This window comes from Bubalus kerabau, chromosome 17 (assembly GCF_029407905.1).
Source record: "Bubalus kerabau isolate K-KA32 ecotype Philippines breed swamp buffalo chromosome 17, PCC_UOA_SB_1v2, whole genome shotgun sequence".
Taxonomy (NCBI): Eukaryota; Metazoa; Chordata; class Mammalia; order Artiodactyla; family Bovidae; genus Bubalus; species Bubalus kerabau.
In genome coordinates, this window is record NC_073640.1 from 66,066,006 (window position 1) to 66,088,267 (window position 22,262).

At 41.1% G+C, this 22,262-nt stretch overlaps 1 pseudogene; it reads right to left on the minus strand.

Annotated features, from left to right (window-relative positions):
• Positions 1-19,186: 19,186 nt before the first annotated feature.
• On the minus strand, positions 19,187-19,957 carry LOC129631501 (histone H3.3A-like; annotated as a pseudogene).
• Positions 19,958-22,262: the final 2,305 nt, after the last annotated feature.

A 22,262-nucleotide genomic window follows, 5' to 3' on the forward strand; every position in this document is an offset into this window, starting at 1 on the left:
ATAGTTCATCAGGCACTCTGTCTATCAGATCTAATCCCTTCAATCTATTTCTCTCTTGCACTGTATACTTGTAAGGGATTTAATTTAGGTCATACCTGAATGATCTAGTGGTTTTCCCTACTTTCTTCAATTTAAGTCTGAATTTGGCAATAAAGAGTTCATGATCTGAGCCACAGTTAGCTCCCAGTCTTGCTTTTGCTGACTGTACAGAGCTTCTCCATCTTTGGCTGCAAAGAATATAATCAATCTAATTTTGGTATTGACTATCTGGTGATAGACATGTGTAGAAGTCTTCTCTTGTATTGTTGGAAGAAGGTGTTTGCTATGACCAGTGCGGTTTCTTGGCAGAACTCTATTAGCCTTTGCTCTGCTTCGTTCTGTACTCCAAGCCCAAATTTGCCTGTTATTCCCACTCATTAGCGTATGAAATCAATCAGCTCCCGAAAACTAACCACACCACATTCCATGGCTGCCCTCACCCTCTGTGATGGCCCACACCCTGTGGAGTGTGCTTCTCTCTGAATCCGGACAAATCCACCTCTTACTTATCACTGTGTCTCTCACTGAATTTTTTGCAATTAAACAACAAGAGCCTGAGCTTCATTAGGTCCTGAAGCCAGGCAGCATGGGTTTTGGCCAGGTTCAAGTCCATGTTGGATACGACTGAGTGACAAGCATAGCACAGAGTCCCTGCTATGTGGGTTTGAGCCCCAATCTTAGGTAAACGGTTTCAAGCACAACTTTCAGAAATGGAAAGATGATGACCTGCCCAATACTTTGTAAGCAGTGGCATCGACAGAGAGAGGAGCTGAAGGAAGGGAGGAAAAATCAGTGGGGGAAAATGTGCTAAGGAATCCCCTTCATAAACTGCCAGAAAATCTGCTAAATACCTGACCTGTGCTCACAGTTTTCATTGACCTGAGCCTTGGCACAAGGAAGCTTAAGGACAGAATAATCCCCACCCTCTTGGGTAAGAGCTACTGGGGCCCAGCAGATAGTGGAGCCTTTGGGACACACTGAGGAGGAGCCCCTGCCAGAGTACCTCAGTTGCACCCACTGCCACTTGCCTGTTCATCGGGGGTTTGAGGAAACAAGAAACAAGTGATTGTAAAGGAATCAAGATTTTGTTAGTCATATGTCCTTCAAGCCATAGGAGCAAGGACCTCTTACCTTAACCAGAGGTCTTCTAGAATCTGAGACTGAGCCACGTGAGCTTTCTACCGAGTTTCTTTTAGCAGTCCTGGTCTCCAGCATGCTTGGCTTCTTGTCATTTCCCCTGTGCTGGATTTTCTTCCCATTCAGCTTTCACCACGGGAGCTTTCAACAAGTTGGGCTTCTCCTGTGGTTGGCCTCCGCTCCACAGGGGCCGAGCCGAGGTTGTTTCAGCCAGCTTAAACCTGAGTCATGGCACCATATATGTCGGAGGAGTTTGTAATTTCCTTGGTCTGTCTCGTCGCGACAAAAATTTGAAGCAACGGATGGACCAATGTTGTAGTCCTGTGTAAATTTCCTCGAACAGACCAGTGTTACAGCACCACGTAATTTCTTCGGGCAAAACTGTGTTATAGCTCTGTGTTACAGCTCAGTTTTATTTAGAAAGCAAAGGAAAACACATCCTCGAGGAATGAGGGCAGACCGACCCAAAAGACGTGAAGAAAAGGAAGCCCCTGGCTCAATTTTGGCTCCTCTTTTTATATATTTGTCTCCTCCCCTCTGAGCCTGCCCTAGTCAAGGGCACTGTTTGTTTTACCTGAGGCTCTCACTCCAGTCCTCAGACCTTCATTTGTTCTATTTTTTCGGGCTTTTCTTTTAGCCTTGTCTTTTAGCCAGTGCCATTCTGGACTCCTTTTTCCTATTCTAACTACCTAACAGTAAAGAATCTGCCAGAAATGCAAGAGACCCTTTTGGGTCCCTGCATTGGGAAGATACCCTGGAGAAAGAATTGGAAACCCACTCCAGTATCTTGCCCAGAGAATCCCATGGACAGAGGAACCTGATGAGCTACAGTCCATGGGCTTGCAATGAGTCAGACATGACTGAGCAACTAACACACACAAGGAGTATAATCATATTCTATATGACTTAGGGCCCATCCTCATGACCTCATAGAATCTTCATTATTTCTTTAAGGCCCTACTGTTAGGGGAAGCACACTGATTGAAACTGCCCACCCTGGCCAGGCACCATAGTAACCATTTGCATTAGTTGTTTTATGACAGGAGATACTGATAAGGAATACGGAACTAATAAGCCACCACCAACCAGAAGAGTTTGGGAAAGGTCCAAAGGAGACACCGCGTGCCTGTCCACTTCCCAGAATCCCTCTCACTAGCATCCATTTTGACAGAGCGATGCGTGCACCACCAGGAAAGACTCTGAATTAAAATGATTGGCCAAAGACCTCACGGAAACTAATCCCATAACCATAAACCCAGAAACTGTGAGCCACGTGGCAGAGTGGTTCTCCTGGTTTTCCTTACCCTACTGCTCTCCACCTGGGTGCCCTTCCCAATAAAATCTCTTGTTTTGTCAGCACATGTCTCCTCGGTCAATTCTTTTCCAAGTGTTAGACAAGAGCCCGGTTTTGGGCCATGGAAGGGGTCCCCCTTCCTGCAACAAATGGCGACTCTGGTGGGATTTTTCTTCACTGAGTCTGACATCCTGACCACTCGGGGTACTCAGGGGCCAGCTTGCCTGCCAATGGACCAGACCCAACAGCCGCAACTGGGACCCTTTTGTCCCTGGTCTCCTCCTGATGCAGACAACTGGCCAGAGTGTCCTGACCGGTAAGGAACAAGAGACTTTATTGACCTCTCTCCCCTTCCTCTGTCTTTCCTCTCCTTAACCCTTCCTATCTTTCCCGTTTTTCTAGTCCCCCAGTCCTGGATGCAGGAATCTGGTCAAAGCGCCTCAACCTGAGCTGAGGTTTGGAAACTGATCACCTCCTCTTGGCAGAGAACTTAAATTCTGGTTCTGGTCTGGTCTGATTTCTGGTAGGGCCGAGTTCAGTCCTCCCTTTTCTGGAGGCATAGGGTAAAGTCCCATAACACCAGACATCCTGGAATGTGAAGTCAAGTGGGCCTTAGAAAGCATCACTATGAACAAAGATAGTGGAGGTGATAGAATTCCAGTTGAGCTCTTTCAAATCCTGAAAGATGATGCTGTGAAAGTGCTGCACTCAATATGCCAGCACATTTGGAAAACTCAGCAGTGGCCACAGGACTGGAAATGGTCAGTTTTCATTCCAATCCCAAAGAAAGGCAATGCCAAAGAATGTTCAAACTACCGCACAATTGCACTCATCTCACACGCTAGTAAAGTAATACCCAAAATTCTCCAAGCCAGGCTTCAGCAATATGTGAACTGTGAACTTCCTGATGTTCAAGCTGGTGTTAGAAAAGGCAGAGGAACCAGAGATCAAATTGCCAACATCCGCTGGATCATGGAAAAAGCAAGAGAGTTCCAGAAAAACATCTATTTCTGCTTTATTGACTATGCCAAAGCCTTTGACTGTGTGGATCACAATAAACTGTGGGAAATTCTTCAAGAGATGGGAATACCAGACCACCTGATCTGCCTCTTGAGAAATTTGTATGCAGGTCAGGAAGCAACAGAACTGGACATGGAACAACCGACTGGTTCCAAATAGGAAAAGGAATACGTCAAGGCTGTATATTGTCACCCTGCTTATTTAACTTATATGCAGAGTACATCATGAGAAACGCTGGACTGGAAGAAACACAAGCTGGAATCAAGATTGCTGGGAGAAATATCAATAACCTCAGATATGCAGATGACACCACCCTTATGGCAGAAAGTGAAGAGGAACTAAAAAGCCTCTTGATGAAAGTGAAAGTGGAGAGTGAAAAGTTGGCTTAAAGCTCAACATTCAGAAAACGAAGATCATGGCATCCGGTCCCATCACTTCATGGGAAATAGATGGGGAAACAGTGGAAACAGTGTCAGACTTTATTTTTGGGGGCTCCAAAATCACTGCCAATGGTAACTGCAGCCATGAAATTAAAAGACGCTTACTCCTTGGAAGGCAAGTTATGACCAACCTAGATAGCATATTCAAAAGCAGAGACATTACTTTGCCAACAAAGGTCCGTCTAGTCGAGGCTATGGTTTTTCCAGTGGTCATGTATGGATGTGAGAGTTGGACTGTGAAGAAGGCTGAGCACTGAAGAATTGGTGCTTTTGAACTGTGGTGTTGGAGAAGACTCTTGAGAGTCTCTTGGACTGCAAGGAGATCCAATCAGTCCATTCTGAAGGAGATCGACCTTGGGATTTCTTTGGAAGGAATGATGCTAAAGCTGAAAGTCCAGTACTTTGGCCACCTCATGCGAAGAGTTGACTCATTGGAAAAGACTCTGATGCTGGGAGGGATTGGGGGCAGGAGGAGAAGGGGACGACAGAGGATGAGATGGCTGGATGGCATCACTGACTCGATGGACATGAGTCTGAGTGAACTCCGGGAGTTGGTGATGGACAGGGAGGCCTAGTGTGCTGCGATTCATGGGGTTGCAAAGAGTCGGACACGACTGAGCAACTGATCTGATCTGATCTTCAGGTGGCAGGAGACGTCTGTAAGGCCACCCCTTTTGCTCCCCTCTCCTGCCTCCTCCCCCTTCTTCTTTCAACCTGGCTTCCTTTCCTCCCTTTGAAATCTTTGAAGACCTGAGATATTTTCCTTTACTCTGTTAGTACTTGGATCTGAGGTTCTGTGTCTGTATAGGAGGTTTTCTGAGAGACTCTATTCTTGTATTTAAGGGAGTGTCTGATGAGGACTCCCAGGTTTATATTTGTGTGTTTTAACTCTGTGTTCTGTATTGTGATTTTTGATGGCCATTTTGCTTTGTCTGGCCACCATTTGGTTTAGACCTGCTGCCATTTTATTAGAACTTGATTTTCTTTCCCTGTGCTTTGAGACCAGGGCTCTCAGGAACACTTATCCAGACCATCTCTAATTCCTGAGACTGAGGTAAAAGGGCAAAAAGACTTTAAAATTTTTATTTCAACTGTTTTTTTAATAAACTAGTAAATTCTATATTGTAATATCTAATTCATGACTAAACTTAGAAAATGAAGCTAGATCTTGCACTGTGTCTGTCTAAATATGTCTTGGTATGTCTTTATCTCTGGGTAATATTTTTGAGGTTAATTTGTAAATGAGCTCTATTTAATTGGCTTTAAAAAAAGGTAAGCACTTACAAATCAAATAATTCTAAATTAAACAATAAATTGCAGGTTCATGTGAACTGGGAAATATTCAGTATTAAATGCCTGATATTAATGTTTGTTTGTTGACCTATCTAATATAGACATGTCTTAGAGTAATTAACATTAAGTAGAATATTTTCATTGTACCTAGGTTTAATATAAGTTAAATATTATATCTGTTACAAATTTGTCAACAAGGAAATTACCTCAAGTAAAGAAACTTCTTTAAAAATGTAAATGAGATATGAGCTTTTATATAAATTCTATTAAGGATAATTATTCTTTAGAAATATCTGTCTAAAATAGTCTCTCCAGATTGGCATAACTTAAATTTCTAAGGGTTGTGCCAAGTGTGCTAAGTGTTAAAAGTCTATTGAATAGTTAAGTCATTTCCAAGTAAAATAAGGTTTTGAAACATTTACTTCTAAACACTAATTTCCTTTTACAGAGAAACAAAGAGATTTGGGACTATAAGTGAATAATGTTTGGTGCCATCCTAAAATATTCTAAGAAAGCAAAGGTTTTAGAAATTATCACTGGTATTTATACTCACCAATCTATAAAATGCTAATATAAAAGTTAGTTCTTGGTTGCTAAAGGAAAGTAGGAAGTGTGTTTTCAGTTTAAAAAAGGTGGGGGGTATGAAAAATACTAAAAAGAGTTATGCATGATCAGGATTTTCTAAAATTGGATTACATTTAGTTAGATAAATGAATTTTGTTAGGAATGACACAGCCATAAGAAAACTGGTTACAGCCAACTAGGTCCAAGATGACGGAGCTGGCTTTCACTAGACCTTGAGCCTGGGTATTTATGCCCATTGTGACATATCAACAAGCTAAATGATGCACCCATCAACGTTGACTAAATCTGACCAAATGTTCTAAACCCTTTTAATTGATCTTGTTGATAAAAACTTCCTAAATCTAATTCTTTTGAAGTTCTTTTGACCTCTAGCTAACTTTGGCATGCTTTAGAGGGCCTCTGAAACATCCCAAAGAGAGATATTAAACTGTGTTTATTTGGTTGGTTAAATTACATGAAAAAGATTATCAAAGGAGTAATAAATCCTCTCATGTTATAATTATGGTAAAATTACTAATACAGATATCCTAGAAATTATATGGAGTTCTTAACATTCTGATATGTCCTGGTATTCTAGTGGAAAACCTGATGACTTCACAAAAGTTTACAAAATGACTGAATGAACCAGTGAATATGTTTATAACTTACATGGTTTCTGTCTGAAAAATTATGGGTTTGAATCTTATGTTTTCCGGAAGTAGGGAAAACCTTCCTCTCAAACTAATTATGACAACACTTTGGTAAAATTATACATTATAAACAAAACAATTATACGTTCTTTCTATCTGACTGCTGCAAAAATTGGAAATTCTTAGGTTTCCAGTAAGTTTATCAAATGAGTCAGGAAGGTTATCTCATGGGTACAAAAACCTCAAGAAATTTTTGAGACCTTAAAAAGGGAAGAATTCACCTAGATTTGTTAGGCAAAATCTGTGATAAGCCTTGGTGTGAGTTTCCCAGCCCTGTTTTATTTCTAAAAGTTCAGTCTGAGACTCTATAAATGTTTCAGCAAATAAAAAGTCTATGATCAATTATGGTTATATGAATCATCAGACCAAATTAGTGAGAACAGATCTATTTTGCAAACAAACTGGCCTTAATTTGGTTATATTTGATAAAAATGAGGGTAATTTTAGGGAAAAAAATGTTTCAATAAATGTTAAATTCTAGTTTGTTAATGGAGGTCTACATGTAGTAAGATTCATTTCTTAGATAGTTCTTTGCTGTTATGTAATATTAATGTAAAATTTAATTAAATTCTTAAAAAACATCCTAAGTTTGTTTCTAAAGCTTATCTCAGTAGTCTATCTTTGGATGAAGATCAGATGCCTCGTGACCTGCAACCAGGACTGGAAAAAGACATAATTTAAGGGACTGTCTCCAACCTAGATGGAAGGACTTTTTTATCAGGAGAAACTACACTACACCAGGATAAGAAGACGAAGACATCAGAGGTAGAAACTTGCCCAAGATGCTGGACCTGATTGATATGATCATTTATAATATTTTCTTGACTTCTTAGGCCTTTGCATATAAATCAAATGCTTTTCTATCATAGGCCTCATCCTATGCTACTTTTAGAAATCAATCCAATTGTTGGGTTTGTGGCCAATTACCTGTGTCTAGTTCTGGGTTACCTTAGTAAATTTCTCTACTACAAGACTCTAACTGGTTGGCCCTGAAAAAATTTACTTAAAAAAAAAGTATAGTCATATTCAGGTCACTGTGATATTACTAGATGAGATCCCCTCACCAGGCCAATTAATAATACCTGATCTGACTCTGGCCATAAATTTGAACTTTTTTCTATTGCTCAAGCTCAATCAGAGCAACAAGAAAAGTTTCAGCAAAGGAGGAAAAACTCAACCACAATTATGGGATGGATTTATATAGATAACACCAGGCTGTGGTAATTTAGGTTTAAAGTCTCCTCTGTGTTAGAAACAATTAAATCATACTAAGGATAATCATAACACTAGAAAACTGGGCTATGTGCCTTATAGACAGTGGTCCCAATATATAATTTCCCTGGAATATAAAAATTCTACAGAGTAGACTAAGTCAGATGACCTGAGATATACTGGGCTTCATCTAATGGAAGCTCTTAACTTAAGTCTTAAGTCTTACTTGTGACTTTACTAATACTTCTGGCTATGATATTTGTATTTCACCTGTTTTACAAAATTGCTGTTTTTTACACTGCCAAATGTGTGTCTGAGCCCTCCAATAGAATAATATATAGTCCCATATGAGATCAATGTTGGTAACAGTGTAACTCTAGATATGGGAAGAAGCAACAAGAATATTTTCTTGGACTAAGAGGCTAGTAAGACAGGTGGTCCAGAGAATTTTGGATACTGTTTTATGGCTTATTCCAGTAACAGTACATTAAGTGGCCTGTCAACAAAAGCTTTGCTAAACCTGAGAATGGACATTCTCAGCACCATGGGATAAAATGGTCATGAAATACCCCCCTCAAAATCATGATCAAGCTTATGAGCAAAAAGGGGCTCTGCCAACTGAAGACTGACACTTGCCATCTACATCTACAAAGATTAAATCATGGCCACTGCAACTGCCAACTTTCAACGCCCCTGAAAGGAGTTCAGGGTGAAAATCAGGAATGAGGCACTCTGTGCTCTGTGAAAAACTGGCAGAACAGGCCTTCCGATAGTTAGATCTTTTCAGGAAAAGATTTTATGAGTCTGAATTCTTGCATCTTCTCATATCTAGAGAAACGCTGACGTCATTAACGGTGAAATCTCCTTTGGCTATTAAGGAAAAGTTTACAATTAAAAGCCAAAATAGAGTAGCTATCGTTCAGATATCCTGGGAAATAACTAGGTGAAGCTATGGGTGTACTTTCAGATTAGACCTTGTTTTGCTAAACACTTGAGTTTTCTGAGTCGTGTCAGGCTTAGATGCCACCATTCTCAAAACAATGTCTGCTGGAAGCTAGTAACTGCAACCTTACTTTTTATAAAACTAGGCAACTGGCTACCTGGCTACAAGTCTCCCTGAAGTGCCAGGTCCAGACTGGGTTTCAGGCCTATTCTTCTAAAAATAAATGAGATTTATTTTGTCTACTAAATTCCAGTTATCACTCCTCCAACTACTTCTAATTCAGTTACACTAAAATGGCAGACCAAGGAACTGAGATTTTAATCATACAAGACTCAGATCTAGAACTTGGAACTCAGAAATACTTCCAATTCAGTGTCTATACTACAAGCTGAGGCAGTCCTATGCTCCATTTTGACAGGAACTTATCACAGTCATAGTTGCCTAGTTTCCTAAATTAAAACTGAGTAGAACTCAGTGGGGCTCTGGAGTAGAGATCTGTTCTGTGCGCTCCATTTCTTGTCTGTAGGATATAGGCTTCATTCAGACTCCTTGACCTTCCATGAGTTCCAAAGAGTGGATCCAAACAATTGCTAATCAGAGAAGGGATGGGATACAGAAACAGGAGAAACAATCAAAGGTTGGTACAGCCTCCAGACAGAGTCCTGGTTCCTACTCAAAGAAATATGCATAACAATGTCTTTTTTAGTTCTTCTACAGAACTGGAGCCCCCACCCAGGTGGAGGATGGTAACTTCAGACTGAACACAAGATTCCTGGAACACAGCTCTGTTGCTTCACCACCAACCAATCAAAAAGGATCACAAACCCTGCAATCCTCACCCCAAATGTTGCCTTCTGTTTCCGGGGCCCAGAGATGACCATCCTGTTAAGTCTCCTGTTTGGCCCTGTCTATTTCATCTCTGAGAGGAGCCAACAGTTTCACACTAAATTGCTGTTATTACAAGGGTGAATGCTGGTTTCAGGCAAAAAAATACATTGACTTAGATCTGGTAGAGAGAGACTTCTGCTCTGCTAGGCAGGCCTATGCCCATGCACAGCAGGAAGAAGTTACAGAAGAAAGAGACTTCTGCCTCAATTCCCAAGAAGTATCTTGAGTATGAAGTCTCTCTGGGGGGAGTTTTTAGGGGAAGTGCACTGATTGAAACTGTCTACCCTGGCCAGGCACCATAGCAACCATTTGCATGAGTTGTTTTATGACAGGAGATCCTGATAAGGAATATGGAACTAATAAGCCACCACCAACTGGAAGAGTTCAGGTAAGGTTGAAAGGAGACATTGCGTGTCCGTTCACTTCCCAGAATCCCTCTCACTAGCATCCATCTTGTCTAAGAGATGCATGGGCCACCAGGAAAGACTCTAAATTAAAATAATTGGCCAAGTAGAAGGAAAGAAATCTTAAAAATTGGGGCAGAAATAAATGCAAAAGAAACAAAGGAGACCATGACAAAAATCAACAAAGCCAAAAGCTGGTTCTTTGAAAGGATAAATATAATTGACAAACCATTAGCCAGACTTATCAAGAAACAAAGGGAGAAAAATCAAATCAATAAAATTAGAAATGAAAATGAAGAGATCTCAACAGACAACACAGAAATACAAAGGATCATAAGAGACTACTATCAGCAATTATATGCCAATAAAATGGACAACGTGGAAGAAATGGACAAATTCTTAGAAAAGTACAACTTTCCAAAACTGAACCAGGAAGAAATAGAAAATTTTAACAGACCCATCACAAGCAAGGAAATTAAAACTGTAATCAGAAATCTTCTAGCAAACAAAAGCCCAGGTCCAGACGGCTTCACAGCTGAATTCTACCAAAAATTTAGAGAAGAGCTGACACCTATCCTACTCAAACTCTTCCAGAAAATTGCAGAGGAAGGTAAACTTCCAAACTCATTCTATGAGGCCACCATCACCCTAATACCAAAACCTGACAAAGACGCTACAAAAAAGAAAACTAAAGGCCAATATCACTGATGAACATAGATGCAAAAATCCTTAATAAAATTCTAGCAATCAGAATCCAACAACACATTAAAAAGATCATACACCAGGACCAAGTGGGCTTTATCCCAGGGATGCAAGGATTCTTCAATATCCACAAATCAATCAATGTAATACACCATATCAACAAATTGAAAAATAAAAGCCATATGATTATCTCAATAGATGCAGAGAAAGCCTTTGACAAAATTCAACATCCATTTATAAAAAAAAAAAAAAAAAAAAAAAAAAACTCTCCAGAAAGCAGGAATAGAAAGAACATACCTTAACATAATAAAAGCTATATATGACAAACCCACAGCAAACATTATCCTCAATGGGGAAGCATTGAAAGCATTTCCCCTAAAGTCAGGAACAAGACAAGGGTGCCCACTTTCACCATTACTATTCAACATAGTTTGGGAAGTTTTGGCTGGAGCAATCAGAGCAGAAAAAGAAATAAAAGGAATCCAAATTGGAAAAGAAGAAGTAAAACTCTCACTGTTTGCAGATGACGTGATCCTCTACATAGAAAACCATAAAGACTCCATCAGAAAATTACTAGAGCTAATCAATGAATATAGTAAAGTTGCAGGATATAAAATCAACACACAGAAATCCCTTGCATTCCTATACACTAATAATGAGAAAATAGAAAGAGAAATTAAGGAAACAATTCCATTCACCATTACAATGAAAAGAATAAAATACTTAGGAATATATCTACCTAAAGAAACTAAAGACCTTTATATAGAAAACTATAAAACACTAGTGAAAGAAATCAAAGAAGACATTAATAGATGGAGAAATATACCATGTTCATGGATTGGAAGAATCAATATAGTGAAAATGAGTATACTACCCAAAGCAATCTACAGATTCAGTGCAATCCCTATCAAGCTACCAATGGTATTTTTCACAGAGCTAGAACAAATAATTGCACAATTTGTATGGAAATACAAAAAACCTCGAATAGCCAAAGAAATCCTCAGAAAGAAGAATGGAACTGGAGGAATCACCCTGCCTGACTTCAGGATCTACTACAAAGCCACAGTCATCAAAACAGTATGGCACTGGCACAAAGACAAAAATATAGATCAATGGAACAAAATAGAAAGCCGAGAGATAAACCCACACACCTATGGACACCTTATCTTTGACAAAGGAGGCAAGAATATACAATGGAGAAAAGACAATCTCTTTAGCAAGTGGTGCTGGGAAACTGGTCAACCACTTGTAAAAGAATGAAACTGGAACACTTTCTAACACCATACACAAAAATAAACTCAAAATGGATTAAAGATCTAAAAGTAAGACCAGAAACTATAAAACTCTTAGAGGAGAACATAGGCAAAACACTCTCCGACATAAATCACAGCAGTGTCCCTTATGACCCACCTCCCAGAATATTGGAAATAAAAGCAAAAATAAACAAATGGGACCTAATTAAAATTAAAAGCTTCTGCACAACAAAAGAGACTATAAGCAAGGTGAAAAGACAGCCTTCCGAATGGGAGAAAACAATAGCAAATGAAGCAACTGACAAACAACTAATCTCAAAAATATACAAGCAACTCCTACAGCTCAATTCCAGAAAAATAAACGACCCAATCAAAAAATGGGCCAAAGAACTGAATAGACATTTCTCGAAAAAAGACATACAGATGGCTAACAAACACATGAAAAGATGCTCAACCTCACTCATTATCAGAGAAATGCAAATCAAAACCACAATGAGGTACCATTTCACGCCAGTCAGAATGGCTGCAATCCAAAAGTCTACAAGTAATAAATGCTGGAGAGGATGTGGAGAAAAGGGAAACCTCTTACACTGTTGGTGGGAATGCAAACTAGTATAGCCACTATGGAGAACAGTGTGGAGATTCCTTTAAAAACTGGAAATAGAACTGCTATATGACCCAGCAATCCCACTGCTGGGCATACACGCTGAGGAAACCAGAATTGAAAGAGACACGTGTACCCCAATGTTCATCGCAGCACTGTTTATAATAGCCAGGACATGGAACCAACCTAGATGTCCATCAGCAGATGAATGGATAAGAAAGCTGTGGTACATATACACAATGGAGTATTACTCAGCCATTAAAAAGAATACGTTTGAATGAGTTCTAATGAGGTGGTTGAAACTGGAGCCGATTATACAGAGTGAAGCAAGCCAGAAAGAAAAACACCAATACAGTACACTAACGCTTATCTATGGAATTTAGAAAGATGGTAACGATAACCCTGTATGCAAGACAGCAAAAGAGACACAGATGTATAGAACAGTCTTTTGGACTCTGTGTGTGTTGAGGGGGGAGGGGGGGCGGGTGGGGGGGATGATTTGGGAGAATGGCATTGAAACATGTATAATATCATATAAGAAATGAATCGCCAGTCCAGGTTTGATGCAGGATACAGGATGCTTGGGGTGGTGCACTGGGATGAGGGGGGTTCAGGATTGGGAACATGTGTACACCCGTGGCGGATTCATGTTGATGTATGGCAAAATCAATACAATATTGTAAAGTAATTTGCCTCTAATTAAAATAAATAAATTAAAAATAAAAAAAATGAAATGATTGGGCAAAGACCACATGGAAACTAATCCCATCACCATAAAACTCAAGACTACAGGCCATGTGGCAGAGCAGTTCTCCTTGTTTCCCTTACCCTACTGCTCTCCATCCAGGTGCCCTTCCCAATAAAATCTCTTGCTTTGTCAGCACATGTCTCCTTGGACAAATCTTTTCTGAGTATTAGACAAGAGCCCAGTTTTGGGCCCTGGAAGGAGTCCCCCTTCCTGCAGCACTACCACTGAAAGGTTGTTGCTGAACCGTGAAAGATGCTGGGATTCTTGGCTTCTGGAGGAGAGGAATTCCATCCCAGGCCAGTGACGAGGCTTGATCGCTCAGAGCTTTTGTGTAATAAAGCTTTATTAAAGTATAAAAGAAATAGACAAAGATTCTGACATAGACATCAGAAGGGGGCAGAAAGAGTGCCCCCCTGCTAGTCTTTAGCAGGAAGTTATATAGCTACTAGCAGGTTGCTAATTAGAGAAAGGAAATGCCTCAAAACTCAGAGAGTGGTGCCAGGCCCCTCATCCACAAAATGCATTTTGAGATAACATTGGCACAATGTGAGTTATCCTGGGCCATAAAATGACTGACATGAATCTTGAAGTTCAAGGGAAGGTTTCCAATCAAATATACACTTTCCATAACATCGGAGAATAATTGTATGAGTAAAACATACTGGTTTGCTGAGCCATTATTGGTTCTGAGTCTTAGCTGGAACTGACTTGAAGAAAGACAGAGTTTAAGGTAAATACATAGTTCATTAACATACGTAAGAAAAACATTTCCATAAGAAAAATGCATTCCTTAGCTCAAGGTTTGAGAAAAGATAAGTTCAGGTGGAACCATGTGTTGTCATGGGAACACAGAATTAAAAGAAACCGTCTTTAAAACCTTTAAGAGAAGACTTCTTTTAAATTTGTATAGAGAAGGGGGAAAAAACCTGACACTTGTAGTTTGTTTCCTCCTGCATTTAAGAGAGAGACTAAAGAATGTCTGACACTTTCAGCCTATTTCTTCCATTTGGAGACCCCTGGCCTTCCTGCCTGTTACCCTCTCACCACCAAATAGAGTCATAGTCCAAGGTTCTAGGGTTTAGTACTTCAGTAAATGAATTTGAAAGTGGGGAGATACATTCAGTCCCATCACACTTTTGACTACCATTTGCTTTGTAGCATCTAAACAGTGTCTGGAATACAATAAGTGCTCAGCTATATTTCATGAGCTGCATAACAAAAGAATCACACATACATGCAATAATTTACATGACCCAAGATGGGGAACTTTCCATTTACCAAAAATTATTAAAGGGAGACAACAGTATTTGATTGGAAAAAATAATATTGTTAAACTACTTGGAGTGGAAAATTAGATTTTAATGGCATGTCTATGATTGGGCTTCCCTGGTACTCAACAGTAAAGAATCTGCCTGTCAATGAAAGAAATGTGGGTTTGACCCCTGGGTTGGGAAGATCTCCTGGAGGGGGAAATGGCAACCCACTCCAATATTATTGTCTGGAGAATCCCATGGACATTGGAGCCTGATGGGCTACAGTCCATGGGGTCATGAAAGAATCAGACAAGACTTGGCCACTAAGTAAAGGCAGTCTATGACTGAAGCACCTGCAGTGATAAGCCCATACAATGCAGCTACAGAGTGCACGACAGCTAGAGAGCAGCCCCACTCACTGCAGCTGGAGAAAGACAGTGCACAGCAACAAAGTCCTAGTGCAACCGAAAACAAATCAGTTAACTACTGGGAGGGAGGAGGGTTGTGAGCTGCGTCCCCTACTTTTACACTCTTTCTACTTCAGTGTTCATGCTGATCAATGAATTCCATTGTCCAGGAAAACAATCAAGAAACACAAGAGAAATGGGAAAGTTTTATTTGACCCAAACGGAGGGCTATAGCTTGGGGGCACCCTCTCAGATAGCTCTGGGGAACTGCTCCATTGAACCACAATCTTATACCTCATCCAAACAAAGCACATACATCAACATGACAGGGTGTATTCCTTAAAGTTTCAAAAGAAACAGACTTAGTACATAGACAGTGAGACAGCAGGACCCTGGTGTCTGGGAAGGGAACATTATCTTCCAGGGAGTGTTAACATGGATGCCATGAGAAGGGAGTTCTTCGTTCTTATCTTCAAAACAGATGTTCTTTACCTCAGGGTTAAAGATGTGCTGTGAGAGTTGGACGGACTGTCTTAGTTCACACACAGTACAGCCTGAACCATGGATAAGCCAAAATGACTTCCTCATTGCTCAATATGTGAACATCTTCTCCATCACAGGATATAAAAATGTTAGAACCTTATGATCCAGCAATTCTACCTTTGAGGCTGTACCCAGAGAATTGAAAGCACACTCTGGAAGAGATATTTCTACATCCTTGTTCACAGCAGCATTATTCACAATAACTAAAACATGAAAGCAACCCAAGTACCCACTGATCAAAGAATCGCTAAGTCCATGTGGTATGTGCATATACTAGAGTATTATTCAGCATTAAAAAGGAGAAGAATATGACCCATGCTACAACATAGAGGAATCTAGTACACATTCTACTAAGCAAAATAAGCCTGACAGGAAGGGATAAATAAAGTTTGATTCCACTGAAATGAGGCACCTGGAGTGCTCAGATTTAGAGAAAGTAGAACAATGAAAGGAGAAAGGCAGGATTGTTGTTGAATGGGTACAGAGTTGATATGTTGCAAGGCGAAAAATGTTCTGGAGTTTGGTTGCAAAAAGTGCAAACGTATTTAATTCTACTGAAATGGACACTTGAAAGTGAAAGTGAAGTCACTTAGTCAAGTCCAACTCTGCGACCTCATGGACTTTCACCTACTAGGCTCCTCTGTCCAGGCAAGAGTACTGGAGTGGGTTGCCATTTTCTTCTCCAGGGGATTTTCCCGACCCAGATATTGAACCTGGGTCTCCTACATTGTAGGCAGACATTTCACCGTCTAAGCCACTAGGGAAGTCTTAAAGATGGTTAAAATGGTCAATTTTATGTTATGAATAATAATATGAAATTTTAAAAAAATCCTCTCAGAACCACTCCCTGAGAGTAACCACAGAAGTGTTAAGGCTGATAGCTACATGGCAGATGCTCCCCGCCCGCCCAGCTTCATCTCCACCCTAACAACGCAGAGGGTAACGGACGTCTTCTGTGCTCAGGACTCTACTCTTTGGTCCTTAGAGATGTCTCAGCTCCAGTCCTGCATGAATGAACCTCGGCCTCCCTGACTGATCCAGTGCTCCAGGCTCTGCTCCAAGGATCCAGTAAGTCTCGGGTCACCCTCTTCTGTAGGAGACTGGGTGCTGAGTTCACATCCTCCCAAAGAGACCTCTAAATCCCAAAGTGGAGGGGCTCAGCCCGGCTCCTGACTGAGGGTGGAGAGACCCATTTTCCAGAGGAAAACAGCAGCTGGGAGTTGTCAGGTTTATATGGGAATTGGTGATGCAGGGGGCTGGATCAGACCATGGAGATTCTGACTCATTTTTCTTGACTGGAGCTCAAACAGTGTCAAAGTTCCCCCTGGATCAGGGTTTATGCTGTGAGGACCACTGATGTCAGTCTCCTGTGTCGTGTTGACCCTCTGATTCTGCAGGTTCCTCCTCTGTGGATGCTCCAGTGACTGTAAGGATCTTGAGCATCCATGGATTTTGGTGTCCTCAGAGGAGGGCTGTCTGGTGATTTATATTGAGTCACCATTGGTTTGCTAACCCAGCAACTCTGTGAAGTTGGCTCTATTTCTTCTTATTAGCAGTAATTTTAAAATATGGTGGTAAATTACATATAGCTTAAAATTTGCCATCTTAACTATTTTTAACTATACAGTTCAGTGATGTTAGGTATATTTATATTGTCGTGCAACCAATCTCAATAACTCTTTTCACATCTTTTTTCTCCTCTTTTCTAAGAAGAAAACTAAAGCTGCATCTCTATTAATAATGAACAGTTTCACCCTTCATTCGAGCCCCTAGCAAACCACCATTCTACTTTGTCTCTTAGAAGTTGACTCCTCTCAGTTCCTCATAGACATGGAATCATAGCATGCTTTTTTGTGACTGGATTATGTCACTGACCATAATGTTCTCAGTGTTCCTCCACACTATAGCATGCATCAGAATTTCCTGTCTCTTTTAAAGAAGAGACTTGTGGACACAGAGGGGGAGGGAGAAGGTGGGATGAATTGAGAGAGTAACATTGAAACATATATACTACCATATGTAAAAGAGATCACCAGTAGGAATTTGCTATGTAATGCAAGGAGCTCAACCCAGTGCTCTGTGAAAACCTAGAGGGGTGGGATGGAGTAGCAGCATGGGAGGGAGGGTCAAGAGGGAGGGGACATATGCATACCTATGGCTGATTCATGTTGATGTATGGCAGAAAGCAACACAACAGTGCAAAGCAATCATCCTCCATGAAAAATAAATTTTAAAAAATATTTGAAAAAAAGAATTTCCTATCTGTTTAATGCTGAATAATATTCCACTGTATGTATAGACCACTTTGTATTAATCCATTCCTTAATGGATGGACATCTTGGTTGCTTCCAACTTTCAGCTATTGTGAATAATGCTGCTAAGGACACAGGTGTACAAATACATCTTTGAACCCTATTGTCAATCTTTGGGATATACACCCAAAGTGGCATGACTGGATCATGTGGAAAATGAATTTTTCATTTTTGATGAACCACATACTGCATCCATAGCTGCTGCCCCATTTTACATTCCTACTCACAGCACAGAAGGTTCAACAGCAGCATTTGAGCAAGAAGAAAACACAGTCCAGAAGAATATATGACTTGTTCAAGACTGCCACAGTGTTTGCAGAACCAAGGTTGTATTCATAGCTTCCTGGCTCTTTGAATGCTTGCTCTTTTTTTTTTTTTTTTTTTTGAATAAACAAGTTTTTTGTAAATTTAGTCAACATACATAATTGACCTAAAAACTTCAATGGAAGGATAAATTTTAAAACCACTTGGAAAGCCATCTCTATGAAGTGATTTTCCCAGAACCTATGCCACATGAACACCATTTTAACTGGCAGAGGTTCCATAAGCTGAAGCTGTGTCCCTCCCTCACAGCAAGTTCACCCTAACAGTTATAATACAAACCCCACAAGGAAAAAAGTTAGGTATTGTTCCCCCTTGGTAGAGAAAAGTTCAACCTAGTTATGAGACCAATCACAACACAAAGAAAAGCTGGGCTAACTACTATATTAGTAACAGATGATGCTGGTGTGACTAACTTGTATTATAGTCTAGAGCCCTTATAAATAAATCCCCCTCCCCATTAGCATTTGCATTATCAGCTAGAAGGTTAGTTTAAAATGTGATAGAATGAGGACTTATGCAAGTTATTATGTGCAAAGCATTTTACTACATAAACAAGTGCAGTCTACTCAGGAGAAACCCAATCGAACTCTAAATTACCCACCTTAAAGACAACACTCCCCACCACATGTCAACGTAAAACATTTAATTTAAAAATGTTGACACTACAATATATAAAATAGCTATTATAAATGCATATAGTATATTCTATAGCTGCCAGGTTTACTTTTTTTTTTAAGGAAACTGTAAGTTACACAGTGGTTAAGACTTGTATCTTGACCCTTGAAAAAGCCCACATTCTATCACAGTGATGTATGCTGCTGCTGCTGCTGCTGCTAAGTCACTTCAGTCGTGTCCAACTCTGTGTGACCCCATAGACGGCAGCCCACCAGGCTCCCCCGTCCCTGGGATTCTCCAGGCAAGAACACTGGAGTGGCTTGCCATTTCCTTCTCCAATGCATGAAAGTGAAAGGGAAAGGGAAAGGGAAGTCGCTCAGTCGTGTCCGACTCTTAGCGACCCCATGGACTGTAGCCTTCCAGGCTCCTCCGTCCATGGGATTTTCCAGGCACAGTGATGTATGGTCAGATTTAACAGCCCCAATTGTTAAACACGTGGATCAAGTCATAACCAGTTTTATTGCAAAAGGACCCTGTACACATTTATCAATTCTAGTACCTTAATAGCTACCCAAAAGTCATTAACATACAGAAACTTGCATCATGAGAAGCAAGAAATATCACCCATCCCTTGTGCATATTAGCAAATTGTCACTCCTGAGCGACAGTGCTCACATCACTGAGGTCTGTGAACAGTCACTTTTCGCATTCATCCTGAGTGAAAGATGGAATGACAAGTACAAATGCAACATATTATAAACAATTTCTTACAAAAAAAGTCACAAATTAAACCGAAGTATTTTACAGAATTTACTACAAAACACATAAACTGCCTTCACTTAAGCTCTCTCTCCCAGTATCCGGTGAGCCAACTGGATGTCTTTGGGCATGATGGTGACTCTCTTAGCGTGGATGGCACACAGATTAGTATCTTCAAACAAACCCTCCAGGTACGCTTCGCTAGCCTCCTGCAGTGCCTCCGATGGCGGCACTCTGGAACCTCAAGTCGGTTTTGAAATCCTGGGCGATCTCCCTCACCAACCTCTGGAAAGGCAGTTTCCGGATCAGAAACTCAGTGGATTTCTGGTAACAACGGATTTCTCGAAGCACAACAGTCCCCGGCCTGTAGCGATGAGGTTTTTTTCACCCTGCCGGTAGAGGGGGCACTTTTCCTGGCCGCTTTGGTGGCCAGCTGCTTGTGGGGCACTTTCCCACCTGTTGACTTAAGAGCAGTCTGCTTGTTTCGGGCCATTTTTTTTTCACCTAAAACTCTGGACTGGAAGAAACACAAGCTGGAATCAAGATTGCTGGGAGAAATATCAATAACCTCAGATAGGCAGATGACACCACCCTTATGGCAGAAAGTGAAGAGGAACTCAAAAGCCTCTTGATGAAAGTGGGGAGTGATAAAGTTGGCTTAGAGCTCAACATTCAGAAAACAAAGATCATGGCATCCGGTTCCACCACTTCATGGGAAATAGATGGGGAAACAGTGGAAACAGTGTCAGACTTTATTTTTCTGGGCTCCAAAATCACTACAGATGGTGACTGCAGCCACAAAATTAAAAGACGCTTACTCCTTGGAAGGAAAGTTATGACCAACCTAGATAGCATATTCAAAAGCAGAGACATTACTTTGCCAACAAAGGTTCGTCTAGTCAAGGGTATGGTTTTTCCTGTGGTCATGTATGGATGTGAGAGTTGGACTGTGAAGAAGGCTGAGCACCGAGGAATTGATGCTTTTGAACTGTGGTGTTGGAGAAGACTCTTGAGAGTCCCTTGGACTGCAAGGAGATCCAACCAGTCCATTCTGAAGGAGATCAGCCCTGGGATTTCTTTGGAAGGAATGATGCTAAAGCTTTAGCAAAGTCCAGTACTTTGGCCACCTCATGCGAAGAGTTGACTCATTGGAAAAGACTCTGATGCTGGGAGGAATTGGGGGCAGGAGGAGAAGGGGACGACAGAGGATGAGATGGCTGGATGGCATCACTGACTCGATGGACGTGAGTCTCAGTGAACTCCGGGAGTTGGTGATGGACAGGGAGGCCTGGCGTGCTGCGATTCATGGGGTCACAAACAGTTGGACACTACTGAGCGACTGATCTGATCTGAATGCCGAAGTTTTACGCCGCTTCTCCGACCAGCGCACCGCCGCTGCTGCCCAAAGAGCCCCAGTAGCTGAAACGCAGGAAAAACTCCTTCCAATGAACTACCAAACCGCTCTGCGCCTGAATGCTTGCTCTTAATCAAAATGTTAAACTTGGACTTTGGAATATCAGGGGTGGAAGCCCCCCTCACAATAACAGGTGGTCACTGGGTCAGCCTAGTCTTGCAGAGCAGTGTAGTGAGGAGACATTCCATGTCACAAAGCAGCAGGAAACACAGTCCTGTCATCTCTGATTCAGAATGAACATTAGTCCCTCCTCCCTCCAGGCAGTTGGGAGGCCACTGTAGTTTGATGCTTTGACTGAGCTGGGCTAGAGTCTGTGCCTCCCCTCAAATGTCATCTCATTCCTCCCCAGAACAGAGTTCCTATTCCATGCCACTCTGCAAACAATGAAACAGAATGTGTCCAGGTTTCAGGATCCTTGGTGAAGAAAAGTGCAGAGTCTGAGCACTCTGCTCAGCAAGCCCCTAAAAGAGTCACTTTACCCCTATCAAAGAGGGGAGGAAATAATGATGATAATTTGCCCTGTTTTGCAGGGGAAAGGAGAACAAAGATGAAATGTAGTTTCAGCAAAATCAGACAAGCAGGGTGTCGATTTCGATTCAAAAATCATAATTCTTATCCTTCCAACTTATACCAGTTAAGGACCTATGATGTGCTGGGCTCTGTGTTGGAAACTTTTGCTTCTGTAGGGGCAGAAGACTTGGCTTTCTAGATTCTTCAGCTGGGCTAACAATTCAGTTGATATAAGACAGATGAACACAGTTAGTTTAATATGTACAGGAGCCCCATAAAAGTGTCTGAGGCTCAAAGACTGTCAGACAGTTGAGGCTTATATGACCACCTGAGTTAAGAAGAAGGGGGTGGGGATCTGGGCCTTCAAATGGGAGGAAGACCATACACAGCAGGATGAGAAGAGCAAGTGCCTGGCGAACAAATGTTTGCCCACTCCAAGCAGGTAAGTCTTTCTGAGATTAGAAAGTTCTCTGTGGTAATAGCTCTCTTCCTGGCATAGGTCCCCTAATCTACATTATTTTGAACAGTTAAGGGAGAGGTAAAGAGCTTCTCCTGAAGCTAATGGGTCTTAATTAACTTTAGCTCAAAACAATTTACCCATCAAAGGGGCACGCTTGGGGAGACATAATCCACTCCGTCTCACTTCTTCTCAAGCAAACTTTCCAGTAACTTTGAGACAAATTAGAAGTCTTCTCTATGATTGTAGAAACCAAATCTCAGAGATGGAGAGCTTTCCCAGTGTGTCCTTTACCACCTGCTCCATCACTTCCTTACTCCATAGAACTGGACCCCAGTGCCAAGGGCGGATGGGCATTCTTAACGGCTTTATGTCTTCTTTCCTCAGCAGACTGTAGCCTCTTTAACTATGTCTAGT